Source organism: Prionailurus bengalensis, chromosome D3 (genome assembly GCF_016509475.1).
Source record: "Prionailurus bengalensis isolate Pbe53 chromosome D3, Fcat_Pben_1.1_paternal_pri, whole genome shotgun sequence".
NCBI lineage: Eukaryota > Metazoa > Chordata > Mammalia > Carnivora > Felidae > Prionailurus > Prionailurus bengalensis.
Genome location: NC_057356.1, coordinates 68,329,092 through 68,341,926, shown reverse-complemented (window position 1 = coordinate 68,341,926; position 12,835 = coordinate 68,329,092). Strand labels below are relative to the sequence as shown.

Below are 12,835 nucleotides of genomic sequence, written 5' to 3'. Positions count from 1 at the left end.
AGTCACTTGACACAGCAGAGGAGATGATCTGTGTGTAAATCGAATCCTGTTTCAAATACTCAAAGGGAGTTTCCTCAGGCAACCCGAGTGCGTCCTGTGGGGGGACTGCACCGCTAACGTTCGTTCGGTGCATTCTGCTCCTGTACAATTGGGTTTTCTTGAAAGCCCTGGCAATTTCCTCGCGCTGGCTGAGCATGCTCGAAGCCGGGATTCCTGAGGTTTTCGGCTCAGACCCCGGGCCGGGCAGGAGGAACCGGGCCCGGACAGCCCGCGGCCCCTCCCCGTGCTCTGGGCGGCTCCTTCCTCTCTCCTCCAGCTTCGGCGGCGGCGCTCGTGCTGTGTCACTTTCGCCCTCCCGAGACTCCAGCCGCCGCGGGGCCCGCAGCTCCACCGGCTTCTTCCCAGTGCGCGCCCGCCCCTAGCCCAGGAGATAATCCCCCCGGCCTCAGGGACCCAGAAAGCGACGGCGGCGGAGGCGGGCGGGCAAGCAGGGCAGCCGAGTAGCAGCGCAGGCAGCAGCGCCCGGCTGGGCCGGGGCCGGGGCCGGGCGGGCAGGGCAGCCTCCGGCCCCCACGGTCTCCAGGACGAAAAACTGGAAGGGAGTGCGCAGAGCGCGCTCGTTCTGTCCGGGGCCCGCGAGGCAGAGGCGGGCGCGCGCGCACGCGCACCCACAGAGCGCCCCGGAGCAAGGGTCAACCCGAGCGTGTTGGGAGGGTCGGGGGCGGCGACACGCGCGCGCCCGCGGCCCCTCCCAGCCCTGCACCCCACCGGCCGAGCAGGCTGCCACCCCGGCGGGTCAGGGGGCGTCGGGGACGCGGAGGGACGCAAGGCTTGTCTCCCGCGCCACCGCGCGCCCGGAACTCCCTCGCCAACCCCGCACACACGCAACTGCAGGGGCTCCCGGGTCGTACAGCCGCAGGACCCCCTGTCCAAGTAACCCGGCGCGCGCGTGCGCGGACACACACGACCAGGAGCCCAACTGGGACCACGAGGGGGCTGGCGGGACGATTCACCGGGTAGTCGGGCCCACGCGTGTCCCCACTACACCGCGGTCTGCCCCCCCCCACGCCCCGCCCCCCCATACGTGCCAGAGCGGTGTGTACACACACAAACAGCTGGGCGGGGGAGGCGACGCCTCGCTCCTCCGGTAGGGACACACAGGCCGCCGCCAGCCATCCCTCCCCTTTACACGCCGCACCCCCTCCCGGCTCACACCTGCCCCCCAGCCTCAACCCCGAAAACTCTACGAAACCCAAGAGCCAACGCCGACCCCCAATTGTCTTTTAACGTCAGTGGAAAGACATAACCCAAGTCACACCCGCCGTCCCCGGGCCGCCTCCTCCAGATGCACCTAGGCTGGGGCCCGCGGCCCTTGGCGGGGGGGGGGGGGGGGGGGAGGGCAGACCTCGGTCGCCGCAGACCGAACCGCCGCCCCCTGTCCTCCCTGCCCCCACGACCCGCGACGCGTCCAGGACAGTCACCTGCTCCTCGTCCCGAAGAGCCCGAGCCGGAGCCCACGCCGCGGCCGTTCGGGTCACTCGCCACCGCGAGCTGGCTTTTCAGAGCCTGTCAACTTAACCCCCGCTCCGCCTGAAGGATCTATTCCCCAGGCCCAATCACACCGTGGCGACAGGAATAATAACAAAAAGCCAACAGAATCACCACCGTAGAAAATGTCCAAAGCTGCAACCGCAATGGCTCCACCGATTCGGGTTCCTCATCTGCTCCCATCCCCCGCGCCCCCCGCGGCCCGCGGGCTCACCGGGGACGGAGGGAGGGTGCCGCCTGTCTAGACGACAGACATCCCCGCGCTCGCGGTGACGGGCGCGCACACACCCTCACACGGCCGCTGCCACAGACACAATCAGTCACCGCGGGAGGGAGGGGCTGCGTGGAGACACTCTCTCGGGGTCCCTCCGGCAGCCGCCAGCGCAGCAGCCTCCGGCCGGGAGTCGCCACGCAGGGCCGCGCTCCCTACCTCGCCGGAGCGCGGTCAGAACAGCTGCAAGTTTGGCTGGTACTAAAGCAACTGCTTGATGCAGCAAATGCGGGCTTCAAAACAAAAGGGAGAGCAATCACGCTCGCTTTCTTCCTCCCCCCGGCTCGGAACCCGGCACATGACAGCGGCTACACCGCGCGGCTCGAGCGCCAGCCGGGCTCCAGCCATGCGCCCCCGAGAGCCCCCTCCTCCCGGGAGCCCCAGGGCTACGACTCCCCACTCGGGCCGGGAGCCCTGAGGGGAAGGGGCGAACCTGGGGAGGGGGCGAGACCGTGGAGTGCGGTCCGCGACAGAGAAGGGGTCTGAGCATGGGCGCAGACGCCCGGCGGCCGGGGGCGCAGGGAGGGGGAAGGGGGTTAATTGTTTGGGGCGGTTTTCTCGGATTTATCTATCAGCACGCGCACGTCACGCAGCCCTCCTGGCGGGTCCCCGAATCGATCCGCAGGCTGTACTGACTAAAAGAGGGGGGCGGGCGGGGGGATGCTCACCTCGGGGTTCCTCCGGCCGCGGCTCCGAGCCCGTGTCGGGGGTGGGGGAAGGGGACAGGGAAGGGGAAGGGAGGGAGGAGGCTCGAGAGAGCCTACTCCTGCCTCGAGTTCCGCGCGTCCCGGCAGCGGAGGGGATCCGGCGCCCCAGCGCACAAACCCAACCGAGAGGGGAGGGAGGGAGGGAAGGGAAAGAGGGAGGGAGGGGCGGGTGGGGGGGAGGGAGTAGAGGAAGGAAAAAAAAAAAAAAAAACGATCCCTGCTCTGACACAGGGAAAGAGAATGTAGGAGAGTGACGTCCCGGCCCCTCCCTCCCCTCCGGCCACGTGCAAAGACTTGAAAGGAAAGAGGGCGGCGGGAGGCCTGCTGGGTAATGTAGTTCGCCTTTCTTTCCCGGGATGGCGGGCCCTGGAGAGCGGGGCGCCGCCGGGACCCCGGGGATGCCGCCGAGACAGCCGAGACAGTCCAGCCTGGCTTCACCGAAACCCGCCGGCCAACGCTCTCACCCCGCGACGGCGGCGCGGCCCTGAGTGGGGACCTCTGTGTTGGGGGAACGGGGGGCTTAGGCGCGGTCCAAGCTTACAGGGAGACGTTTGGTTTCGGGAGCAGGAACGCTTTAAAGAAGAGGACTTCCGCACTAAAAGTGCAAAGTCTGTCCTAATGGCAGATAAAAGGAAGCTTTGTGTATACACTGGGCGGTCCAAGCGGCGTTATTAATGCTGCGTTCAGTGCTAACGTCTGTTATTGAGATGCATATGTTATAATTAACATTTGAACATCTCTGTGGCAGGGGCGGGATGTTGTAATTAGATATGCACTTTGCAACCGATTAATTTTCCATTGGCCATGCTAAGGGTTGCGATGGGGAACCTGGTGGCTGGGGGAATTCAGTGCAGTGGGTAATTCAGTAATCACTTAACCAAATCACCAGTGCTTTCTAAGAACCTACTATGTGCCAGGCACCGAGATTGGGACAGAGAGGCCTTCATGAGAAATACACGATGCTGTACACTCCTCCAGGCAAGGAGCTTATAAACTCATCTGAGGAACTGTGACACAGTATAATGCAGTGGAAATCCATTTATTAATTCATATAACATTTGGTGAGCACTTTCCACAGATGGGACATGTCTGGGAATGCCAAGGCAAGTAAGACCCTTAGTCCCTGCCCTCAAGGAGCTCAAAGTCTAGTGTAAGGACCACAGTCAATGAAAGTATAGGGAATAAGACGATACTTAGCATAGGGATGAGCATAAAGTGCTAGGGAACCCTCAGCAGGAGCCCACAACCAGGATCAAGGGTGGATGGGGGGTGGGAGAAGGCTTCCTGGAGGTTTTAAACAAAGGCAGAGGCAGGGGTAGGCATCTGAGAAAAGCTACACGGGTACAAAGATCCCAGATGAGAGAGAAAAAAGCAAATTCTGAAAGTCCCAGCAGTTTGGCAAGGCAGAGAGGACAGATTGATGGGAGGAGGAGGGGGCCGGAATGGCGGGTAAGTCTAGAGGGCAGAAGGAGCCTGGGATGGCTTCTCACTGGAGGTGAGGCTTGAAGCAGGCCTTGAAAGGACGAGTGAGATTTCGTTTTGAGTAGAGAGCATGTCTTCCGAGCTTCAGGCTCAGCATGAGTCAAGCTATGGAAGGAAAGCAAAGCACATCCACAGTGATGCCCTGCAGAGCGGCTCATCTGATCCTTGTACCAAAGGGTATGGGGGCGTGTCCTCCTCTCCCTTCTAGGAGAAGACAGCAGGTGCACAGCCGCAGTCTGGTTAGCATCTGGGCACCAGTCCAGTAACCCCCTACCAAAGGAACATGTTTAGGCACACCTGACTCTTCCCCCTGGTTTGTCCCTCTTGGCATCTACGCCTCATTGGTTCAAGCAGTGTGTTATTTTTATGCTTCAGCATCCGACTGATTTCCTGGGTTTACAAAACATGAAATAGTACAGGAGTCTACCCACTCAGCACTTTCCCATTTGCCTACCTTTTGTTGTCAATGCTGCTTTGCTCCTTGCGTGATATGCATGCCACCTGCAAAGAAACAAGAATGGAATGGTCTGGGTCTTGGCCTTGCCTTTGCTTTAAATCACACCCCCAGAGGTGAGAACAGGATCCAACCCCAGAGGTGAGGAGAGGCCGAGCAATGGTGCAGAACGCAAAACATCCGAGGAGAGTACACACCTCCGTTTGCCTGGGTGTGCCTGGCCCCAGAGGGCCAGTCGAGGACAACACAGACTCAAGAGTCAACTTGGCCCCTGGGTTTGAATTGCAGGCATGGCACTTCCTGGATCTGTGACCTTGGACAGCTTCCCTAGCCTCCAAATGGTGACCTTGGACAGTTGATTCAGCAACCATTCTTGGCCTTCTGAGAACCAATGGTGATCATGTGTTTAAGTTGAGGCCGCCACTTAGCGAGTGCTCTGTGACAGCTGATTCCTTTCCTCATCCCAGGTGCTTTCTGCACCGGGAGAAGGATCCCTGAATTTTTCTTTCTGTGGAGTCAGGCCAGCAGAGCTGGTGCTGCAGGAAAGATTCCTGGGGGGTGACTCATCCTCATGTGTGAATAAGTTAGGTTTGTCTTCAAGGAACCTTCCCCCCTGGGTTCTAGTCCTCACCCCCCACTGGCCCAGCTCTCTTAACCCTCACCCCTCCCCCACCCTGCTGCCCAAGGACCCCCTGTAATGTGTCACCCCACCCAAGGTGCCTTCTGTGGGCAGTGTGCTGGGCTCCCGCACCGCTTCTCCCCTGCCTATCCACGCTTGCCCCCTGTTCCCCGGGTCACCTGAGCCTGGGTCTCTCTTTACCTCCAGTCTGATTAACATTCCTTCATGTAGGATAAGATAGCCTTTTATTTGCTCCTGCAGCAGCTACGGGTTTGTCTTCTTATGGAGAGCTCTCTGAAAGGGCCTCTGATGATGGAGATTCCGGGCCCGAATGGGGGTCTCTGAGAGGAAGATACTGTGGGACCCTCAGGCCCACGTTTCCCAGAATGGGAGGCCTAGGGCTTACGTGGTCCTCACCCGGCGTCCTTCCTTCTCTGCTCTGTAGCTGATCTTATGCCCAGCCTGCAGGCTTAGGTCAGAGCTGCTGCTGGGGGCAGAGTTCACGAATGGGCGCTGGAATGGGTTTTATTGCAGCAGATCTGAGTTGCCAAGAAGTTGCCTTTGTTTCACTTGTCACCACATAGCCTACACCTTACGAGTCAGAATGATTCTGTTTTAAGCAGTTGCTTTTCCTAATTCACATTTGCTTAAGGTGCTGGCAAAACGCAGTAGCCTCCTTTCTTATTCCTACTCCTTGCCTACCTGCCTTTCCTCTATCGGTCAATACATTGACTGGAAGACCCAGTGGGTGCCCACCAGAGTGCAGGGTGGGGGTGAGAGGTTACCTGCCTTCAGAAGCTGAGGAGCCCAGCCTGGCACCCACGTGATATCGGGGAAAATGACAACGTGCTACGCTGCACGAGGGTGATTTTAAGTGAGCAAGGCTTCCGTGGGCTGGCATGGTCAGAGGAGGCGTCCGGGAGGAAAGCGGGCCTGGCAGGGAGGAGGTCAGCAGTGGCCCAAATCCCCGTTGCCGAGCATCGGCCTGGGAGATGCTGCAGAAGATATGTCTTTAGGTGGAAACTAGACTAGGTTCATCATGTGTCAGGGTGACGGCCACTGGCCCCGCAGAAGGAAGGAAGTTACCCGCCTAGTGCCTGTGCTCTGTTACTGTGGTGTTGGCCTGCAGAGATAATGGCTTGATGGAACCGGGTTATGTTTCACCCACGCCTCTCACCTCAGCTTCCACGACACAACCCCAAGGACCAACGTCTGAAAGGCAGATGGAAAGTGATCCCCTAGGGCTGGAGTTAGCAGTGGGAGAGTATCAGTAGGGAACGACTGAGCTCATAAAAAGCAGAATGCTAAATAAGAACTAAATCGAGGGGTACTTATGGGGAGCATGCCATGTGTAAGGCATAGCAAGGAGCACAGTGTGACCCTATCCGGCTGGGTGACGTTCCTCTCCCCTGAGCCTACTTGCCACCCCCGTAACATGGGAAGGCTGGACTCCACCATCTCCCAGGTTATTTCCACACCTGAAGTGATATCTTCAAGAAGTTTGCAGTCCAGCTTGAAAAAGCAGCTGTAAAGTAAAAAAGGATGCATTTCCAGCTGTTTAATTCCAGCAGGACAGGAGGCGTTGGTCGCATCCATTACACAAAGCCCTGAACCCCGTGAGGGAGCGTAAGACAAGTAGATCTTGTTTGACAAGATTCAGGGACAGTACAGAAAGCCCAAGAATAGTCCGGCATTCCTCAAGCCCCTCAGGGTTCGAGGTCAGACCTCACAGGCATGAGTTCCTTATCCACATGGTGGCCTCGTGCATGATGACGACCTGGGCAGAGATACACCCCTGCATCTCTGCAAGAAATAAGTTTCATTGTCAGGCTACCCTCTGGAAAAACCATGCCATCCTTAACCCTGGGAGGGTCAGCCAGGCTTCTTGGATCAAAGGGACACACTGGATCCAAGGGACCGCAGGCCTGCATTTAAGTGGCCCAGGCTCCAGGGGATGAACTGAGACCATGAGACTCCGTCTTGCAAGAGTCTGCAGGAAGAGGCTGAGAGACCTTTGTTCATTGGGTTCCCCCTTCTTTTCCCACGAGAGACAGATGTCTAGCATTACCAGGATCAGTTCCTGGTTTTCTGATTCACAGTCTGTTATACCTCTGTCAGATTCCTGATGCCTCTGTATCCTTCTAGTAATTCCCTTTCACTTGTGCCAGGTTGAGTGGGTTTCTGATCTTCTTCATCCAAAGACCCACATCTAGAACAGTCCGAGAGCGCGGATCTGAGTTTTGGCCAATGTGATCCCTGTCACTCACGGGGAATGCCCCCTCCTGAAGATGCCCTTCCCTTTCCTAGCCTAGATGTCTCCCTCTTCAACTACTTTATAATTCCAGTCTCCTAAATCTTATTCTGAAATGTCTGAAGACTAGTTCGGCCCTGAACCTTCCATGGTCCCTGACTCCCCCTTTTCAAAGCGATAGCCAATGTATTCATGGAGTAATTACTATTGGCCAGGCAACAAGAAGCATTTTACCTCATTTCTTCGACAAGGCGACTTTTACGGTAGAAGGAACGGAGGACGAGTGACGTAATTTGCGGGGGGTGGGGGGGGGGGCATACAGCCAGCAGGTGGGTGGTCCCGGCAGGGCTGTGGACCTCAGAGCCAAGGAGATTAGTCACGGCCCCTCGTCCGGAACACCTGGATCCACCTTCTCTAAGTTTCCAGCGAACACCTCTTCTCCAGTCGTAGGAAACGTCATCCTTCCTCACCGCTGCATTTATAATGAGTGGTATTTTTTTCTTTTAAACTGAGACTTCGGACACGTGTGTGCATTTGTTCGTGTACATCTGATGCCCCAAATGATTCTATGCCATAGAAGAATGGTCTCTGTTCATACACCTCCTCAGTCAAAAGATATTTTTTCATCTGTAATATATGTTTATCAGTTATCCAGCTAACTGGTTATTGTATTTACTAAAATAGACTCTTGAAATTTAAATAAGAAATTTAACATAAAATTAAAGTATTTGTTTGTTTGTTTGTTTGTTTGTTTATTGAGAGAGAGAGAAAATCCCAAGCAGGTTCTGTGCCGTCAGCCTGGAACCTGATGCAGGGCTCGATTCCACGAACCTCAAGATCATGACCCGAGCCGAAACCAAGAGTTGGATGCTTAACTGACTGAGCCACCCAGGCGCCCCTTAAGTTTTTAATTTTAATTCCAGTATAGTTAACATGCAGTGTTATATTAGTTTCAGGTGTTCAATATAGTGATTCAACAATTGTACACGTTACTCAGTGTAATGTATAAGTGGGCTCTTAATCCCCCCCACCCACTTCCCCATAAAGATGAAATAGATATTTTTAAGTAATAAATTTTTTTTTCTTTTTTAAATTTTTTTTTCAACATTTATTTATTTTTGGGACAGAGAGAGACAGAGCATGAATGGGGGAGGGGCAGAGAGAGAGGGAGACACAGAATCCGAAACAGGCTCCAGGCTCTGAGCCATCAGCCCAGAGCCTGACGCGGGGCTCGAACTCCCGGACCGCGAGATCGTGACCTGGCTGAAGTCGGACGCTTAACCGACTGCGCCACCCAGGCGCCCCAGTAATAAAATTTTTTATGAGTTAATGGTTCAAAAGTCTTTTTGCTCTTAGGGAAGATTATATATTTTTTGCCTATATTTAATATAAAAGCCAATATCAATAAATTTCACAATACTTTCTTCTGGTACCCCAGTGGCTCATTTCGGGACACATATCATATCTTGGATTTTAAATGTTTGTCACGTTTCCCAATTTGTTAGTAATAAAATGATTGCAGCAAACAATGAAGACACAGCCAGTTAAATCTGAATTCCTTCCTTGACTTATTTATTACCCCAGTAGTTTTTATATTTTGTCTTTTAAACAGTTGATTTGCTATGTATAATTATAATAGTTGAGACAGCACTGTTTATGCATGTTCACATCCAGCTTTAGCCACTTAATAACATTTAAAACACACATTTTCTGTGTTATTAAAAAGTCTTTATAGGCACCGCTTGAAAAATAAATAGCCTTTTTTTTTTTTAACCCAAGTGTTTATTTAGTGCCTATAAAGTGTTTGCTCTAAGTTAGGGACCGTGGATGGCAAGCACAGACAATAACGTGCATTGAACTAGGCTTACGGGATCCCACAGTTTAGTTCAGAAGGAAAGACACACTTTAGACAGGAATGGTAGTATAATTTTAAAACTTGAGACACGCCAGGTATACGATACAGATGGGAGGATCGTTCATGGAAAGGGATGTCTTCACAGCCGGAGTGTCAGGGGAGGTTTCCCAGCTGTGGGACCTGAGTCTGCCTTTGAGGCCTGAGTGTGATTTGCATGAGAAGCGTGTGGGAAGGGCAGACAGCATGGGTTCATACTTGGAAATGAGCAAGAGGAGGGCAGAAGTGAGCAAAGGGAAGGAGGAGGGAGAAGGTCCAGGAGGTTAATAATGTGGAGCTGCTTTGAGCCTGGACCTGGGAGGCAGACAGACCAGGGTGGGAATGTGGCTGCCACCTTTTATAGTCAGGTGACAGCCTTGGACAACTCCAGGGCTCTGAACTTCTGTGTCCTCTACAAAATGGGGAAATAGGGGCGCCTGGGTGGCTCAATCGGTTAAGCGTCCGACTTCAGCTCAAGTCATGATCTCACCGTTTGTGAGTTCCAGCCCTGCGTCAGGCTCTGTGCTGACCGCCCGGAACCTGGAGCCTGCTTTGGATTCTGTATCTCCCTCTCTCTCTGCCCCTCCTCCATTGTGCGCATGCTCTCTCTCTCTCTCTCTCTCTCTCTCTCAAAAACAAGTAAACAGTTTTTTTCGGGGCGCCTGGGTGGCGCAGTTGGTTAAGCGTCCGACTTCAGCCAGGTCACGATCTCGCGGTCCGTGAGTTCGAGCCCCGCGTCAGGCTCTGGGCTGATGGCTCAGAGCCTGGAGCCTGTTTCGGATTCTGTGTCTCCCTCTCTCTCTGCCCCTCCCCCGTTCATGCTCTGTCTCTCTCTGTCCCAAAAATAAATAAACGTTGAAAAAAAAAATTAAAAAAAAAAAATTAAAAAAAAAAAGACAAGTAAACAGTTTTTAAAAATTTACAAAACGGGGAAATAATAGTGCCTACCTTGGTACCTTGTTATGAGGATTAAGTGAGATCATGTATACAAAGCACTTTGCACATCGTAAGGGCTCAGTGAAATATAGGTTTTATTTTTTGCTTATTATTGGTGTTTTCGTTGTTATACTGGGATAGGCTGTGTGGGATGTGGGATGAAAATGGGATCGATTTGGACTTTATTCTATGACCCTCAGCAGTGCAGTTAGATTTGGGGTTTTTTAATGTTTATTTATTTTTGAGAAAGAGAGAGAGAGAGACAGAGTGCAAGTGGGTGAGGGGCAGAGAGAGAGGGAGGCACAGAATCCAAAGCAGGCTCCAGGCTCTGAGCTGTCAGCACAGAGCCGGATGGGGCGGGGGGTGGGGGTCGGAACTCAGGAACCGGTGAGATCATGACTTGAGCCAAAGTCGGACGCTTAATCGACTGAGCTACCCAGGCATCCCATGTCAGATTTTGTTTTTAAGTGGAGGGTGCCCCAGACCCTGGGTTTCCTTCTGGCTTGAGCCACGAACCCAGTAATCCTCACTTCACTGTCGGTAGAGCCGGGGAATAAGGAGTAGTCTTCTGGATGCCCTAGAAGCAGACATTCTGTTCCTCTCTCACCCATGTGGAGACACAAGTGCCCACGCCCCACCTTTTTTTCTGTGTTGAAAAAATTGATGATCAAATTTGTTTATACTCCACTCTTTCCAGAAAGGATTTGAGACAGCTTTTTAAATTCTAAAATATACCTACTACACGAAAATAGGAGTTTACACAAAAGACACTTTATGAGATGATTATCCCTCTTACAAAAGGAGTAACCATAGTTTCTTTAAATAGAGCTCATCTGGTGCATCTGACATCAGATCTCATTGACAAATTGTGCTTTGCCAGCAACTTTTCTGGAATGCATCTATGGTTATTAGTGTGGTTCGCAGCGTTATTGGCTATGACCACCTTCCCAGGCGTTGGCTGATTTTGATCAAGTTCGATACTTGAATAAAGAGCGTAAGACACCCTTCAGTTTATTTTGTTCCATCTTAAGCCCAAATAGGGACTCTGCCGAAGTTTTAAAAGAACTTCTGTAAAATCCAAAATGGACAGAGCTAAGCAATGGAATTGAATCTGGTCTAGAGATCACTGGACTGCCAGTTCATCAGGGAAGCCTGCCTGGAGGAGGTAGCGGAGGAAGCTTTCAGAAAAACAGGGAAAGGTGCCATTTGGCTGACGTTGAATTGGAGGCCATCCCAGGGGAAGGGAGCTATATGGGGAGATGTTGGGGATGCCCTTCTCCCTGCAGGGTTGGCCAGTCTGGAACCTCAGATGGGCCACAGAAGAAAGAGGAGCAGACTGGGGACAGTTGGCCTGTCCCCCATCCTGGAAAACAATTTTGGTCTGACACAGAGATAAGAGGTGAAATGTTCCTTTTCTGCAATACTTTATTTCAGGCCTTATCAAACATACCCTTTCAGCGGGCATGTTGCCATGGCAACCTTGTAGTCACTGGAGGGCATCTGTAATTGGTAGAAAATGGCATTAATTTAGTGAAGGTTTTTTTTTTTTTTTTTTTCCTGGGAGGAGTTTTAGTTTTAGGCTACTTAAAGTACTCAGATGTAATATTTTTGCCTGAGCAGACTCATAATCACCTTGTAATTTAATTACTCAGCCAGCACTAGTGATCCCTTCTATTGCTCTCGATTGAGTTGTAATTTTTGAATCCCAGCCTCTTGGGCAGGGCCTAGCTCTGGAAGCTATAGTTACCCAGATACAGGTCTTAACCTATGCTGTGCTTCATGAAGCCACTGGGCCGTGGAATCAGCTTCAAGGATACTTGCAAAATGCAAGCAGGTCAGCTATGGCAGGCGTTCATTTCCCCGAAAGAACATTCCAGGTTGTCCTCGTGGTCCCCTTCTCCATTCCCTACTTTCTCCTTCCACCCGATATATCCCCGTTTCCTAGCTATAGAAACCCCCCAAGTATGGAATTACAGGGGTTTTCTCCTCCACTTTTTTTTTTAATTTTTTTTTAATTTTTTTTTTATTTTCAACGTTTTTTATTTTATTTTTGGGACAGAGTGAGACAGAGCATGAACGGGGGAGGGGCAGAGAGAGAGGGAGACACAGAATCGGAAACAGGCTCCAGGCTCCGAGCCATCAGCCCAGAGCCCGACGCGGGGCTCGAACTCCCGGACCGCGAGATCGTGACCTGGCTGAAGTCGGACGCTTAACCGACTGCGCCACCCAGGCGCCCCTCTCCTCCACTTTTTAAATTAAAAAAAATTGTTTTAATGTTTATTTATTTTTGAGAGAGAGAGACAGAGAATGAGCAGGGGAGGGGCAGAGAGAGGGAGACAGAAAATCCGAAGCAGGGTCCAGGCTCTGAGCTGTTAGCACAGCATCTGATGCAGGATTCGAGCCCACGAGCAGCACGATCGTGACCTGGGTTGAAGTCGGACGCTCAACCAGCTGAGCCACCCAGGCACCCCCATTTTTTTTTTAGCTTTTAAAAATGATAGTAAAATGCATACAACATAAAATGTACCATCTTAACTGTTTTTATATGTAAAACTCAGTGACGCTAACTACATTCACGTTGTTGTGTGGCCACTATCCACCCTCAGAACTCTTCATTTTGCCAAATGGAAACTCTATACCCATGAAATAAGAACTCCTCGTCCCTTCCCGCCCCCC

At 52.7% G+C, this 12,835-nt stretch overlaps 1 protein-coding gene across 8 annotated transcripts in view; it reads right to left on the bottom strand.

Annotated features, from left to right (window-relative positions):
- CTIF (cap binding complex dependent translation initiation factor) overlaps positions 1-2,796 on the bottom strand; it is a 296,988-nt gene extending 294,192 nt beyond the window's left edge. For 3 of the 8 annotated variants that reach the window (XM_043558763.1, XM_043558770.1, XM_043558771.1), the window contains exon 1: positions 2,488-2,684. The gene's annotated coding sequence lies outside the window, so the exon portion shown is untranslated. Of the gene's footprint in view, positions 1-1,481; positions 1,818-2,487 lie in introns of those variants that run through there. The other 5 variants (XM_043558768.1, XM_043558769.1, XM_043558765.1 and 2 more) reach the window with 3 other exon arrangements.
- Between the last annotated feature and the right edge of the window lie 10,039 nt (positions 2,797-12,835).